Source organism: Falco rusticolus, chromosome 14 (assembly GCF_015220075.1).
Source record: "Falco rusticolus isolate bFalRus1 chromosome 14, bFalRus1.pri, whole genome shotgun sequence".
In the NCBI taxonomy this organism is placed as follows: Eukaryota; Metazoa; Chordata; class Aves; order Falconiformes; family Falconidae; genus Falco; species Falco rusticolus.
In genome coordinates, this window is record NC_051200.1 from 18,097,650 (window position 1) to 18,100,819 (window position 3,170).

General features: G+C 37.7%; 1 long non-coding RNA gene across 1 annotated transcript; it reads right to left on the minus strand.

Moving 5' to 3' along the window:
- Positions 1-818: 818 nt before the first annotated feature.
- On the minus strand, positions 819-2,500 carry LOC119157564. Its single transcript, XR_005107568.1, has 2 exons — positions 2,419-2,500; positions 819-1,834 (listed from the first exon to the last, which is right to left on the minus strand). It is a non-coding gene; the product is annotated as an uncharacterized LOC119157564 (long non-coding RNA).
- Between the last annotated feature and the right edge of the window lie 670 nt (positions 2,501-3,170).

Here is a 3,170-nt window from a genome sequence, read left to right on the forward strand (position 1 = left end):
AGCAGAAATTCTCTTACCAGCCCAGCTTCTATGAAAGATCTCGCTTTACAGTTTGGGGGGTGGGGGGAAGGCAAATTATTTTTCCACTTTGTTGTGAGCTGCTCTCCTACCATTCCCCAAAACCTGAACAACAGAAGTGGTGACATGTGCCCTCTTCTGCACAGAGTGTCAGTTAGGTCGTGAATCACACCCTTCTTTAATGTTCCTGTTGCAGTGCTGAAGAGATAATTGCTACTTTGTGCTCACAGTTCCTCTTTCTGATGTAGAGTAGTTTGTGCGTGAGAAACTTGGGAAAAGAGGAATAGCAACCCTTAGTCTGTGTAAACAATGATTTCAAGCTTTTAAGATTTTATTTTCCTTTTGTAACTTTCACAATATAAAGAAAAATCCGTGAACCGGGGCTATTTCATGTCTTGGCTGTTACAAATCACCTGGACTTTTTCACCGAGAGAACAGTGAAATACAGGTGAAGAATCCTGCAGAAAAGATGACAATATACCTTGAGCGTGAGCTGTCTCCATAAAGTTTAGTAACTAATGGGTTTTTCAAGAGTGAGCTTGATTTTCAAATGTCTGGAATTCCAGCAAATAGAATCCTCCTTCATTTCACTCCTCCTTATGGTGGTGGGGGGTGAAGCAAGCAGATTCTGTGCTTCTTCGTTAAATTTAAATTTAGAGAGCGATGTATGAAGGAGGGTTAACGGAAAGAAACTGTGCTGTGACAGCAGGACTGCGGTCAGTTACTGGGGATTCTTTCAAGACATTCTGCTGACCAGGGCTCTGGCAAAATGCATTGACATAATAACAATTCCAGCTCTCTGCAGATAACACAAAGTTTAATCAAGCTAAGTTGTTATGACTGATTGAGGAAGAATTTGAGAAGCTATAATATAAAAACAGTAGAAACAGTTCAGTGTTTTACTTGTGAAATGGTTCTTCACTGGGAAACTATTTCATATAATTGCCATGATATTTTCTGCTATGACAAGGGTGGAATCGTTTGTCAAATGTTTGAAAAATAACAATGAAAAGTCTTCTTTTGCAGTTAAACTGTATGGGTAAGATAATTGAGAAACATTTTTTTTTTTTCTAGAAATTGTTCTTCCCTCATTTGAATGAAGAAGTATTTTGTTTTAAAATCGACATTTCTTGGCACTCTTATCTTCTCTTCCGTTCTTTGAATCTGTTTTCACAAAAACTGGTTCCCTTAAAGTTGGTCTGTTTATTACTCAACCCTTGATGAATCATATTGTTATGCATCATTTTGGGTTATTTCAGTGATAAGGAGTAGCCCATAATACAACATTTTGAGTAGTTGGTAGGAAACAGTAGAATTGTTTTGCTGAAGATAACAGAAAGCATCTGATAGCACAGTTATCCTAGACGGGATTTATTGAAGGAGAAAAATCTTGTAAATAAGAATCGATATTTCAAGCAATAAACTATAACATTTAATAGTGTACAAATAAAGCAGTAGTTAGGTGATCTTCACAGGATATTTCTGCTATAAAATTATAATGAAGTTATATTTTAAGTTCCAAACTCAGTTGGAGATGGAAGCTTTAAATGTTCAAATATTCTCCAGCAGGAATAATTCAGTTCTACTTTTTCTTACTTCACAAAAGTTCTTTCACTCATCTGGTTTCAGGAGGTGTCAGGACATGGTGCATTAGAGTCAGAAAGGGTACATCTCTGTGTGAATCTGAAAACTAACCAATACTGGATTTGTGTGTCAGAATCCACTCTGGATTGGTATGGAGAGTTAATTTTAAGAGGAGGTTGGTTCAGTAGATGACTGCAGACCAGTTCCTGATATGCGGATTTAACAACGGCTGCTGAACAGAAAAAGTAGAATTGTTTTGTAAGGATGGCAGGAAAGCAGCTATGCAGCTGTAAATACATATATATATATATATTTACTCTACACAATGTCACTAAAATTAAGTAACAGTACATGATGTTATGATGTTTAAAACAAAAATAATCAGGGCAATTTATTCTGTACTGCAACTACAATAGCTGACTGGCTCCAGGTGATGAATGTTATTTTTATGCCAGTCACCCTGCCAAGCTCTGCAGATTTTTTTACTGAATGGACAAAAAACGCTGTGGACCAGATTACAATCAACAAACTCTGTTTGACTTGTCCCTAATATAATGGTGGTGAGAATCAGTTTCTTCTGTGCTTTCTCTAGTGTCTGTTAGTAAATAAGACTAAACTGCACTAGTCAGATGAATTTTTTTTCATCATGTTACTCTTATTTGCCCGTATCCAGGGCTGGCACTGTGAGTTAATATAAGTCATTCCTCTAGTGTATTGTTATATTTTGAGGTGTTACAGTCACATCCTTTCCCTCCACACCCCCCCCCCCAAAAAACAACAAAAAAGTAATGTTAATTTCCCAGCTAAAATACATACCTGTCAGTTCTCGTAGGCAGGCTGAAGGCATTCTGAAGTGTGCTTGCCAAAGATTTTATGCAACACAAGAAACATTGCAGCATTAGTTGAATATTAACACAAAAGTTCATGGTTTTGAGGACTCTTTTCTCTTCAGCAAGATGATAAGCTTTCAAGGTTTGCTAACAAAGAAGTGAACTGTACGTTGCTAACTTTTATCTGAGAATATTTGAAATACAATATTTTCTACTTATTAATTTTGATGCATAAGAGAATTACCCACTATAAAAATAACACCTTAAAAATTCTTCAGTGAGCAGCAGCAGAGAGTTATTTTCCTTAGAAAGATCTAATTTTTTTTCATCCAAACTATTCACGAAGTTCTGATATCTATCTGCCTTCCTGAGATTATTGTGTAAGAGATATTCATGATAGTTCTTGGTGAAGAGGCCATCTATTGATATTTTTTTTCAAACAGTGTTTGTCCTCATTCTGCATGTAGGGAGAGCGGTTTCCTTTTTCCTATCTTTACTGCATAATGTAAGGAACTTAAAATCTGTAGTTTTAACTTCATAGAAATGTCGACCTGATCGCTCTCTGCAGCTCCCTGACAGGGGCTGTGGGCAGGGGGGGTCAGTCTCTGCTCCCAGGGAACAAGCGACAGGACGAGGGGAAACGGCCTCGAGGTGCCCAGGGGAGGGTTGGATTGGGGATTAGGGACAATTTATCCACTGAAAAGGGTGGTCAGGCACTGGGAAACAGGTGGTGGAATC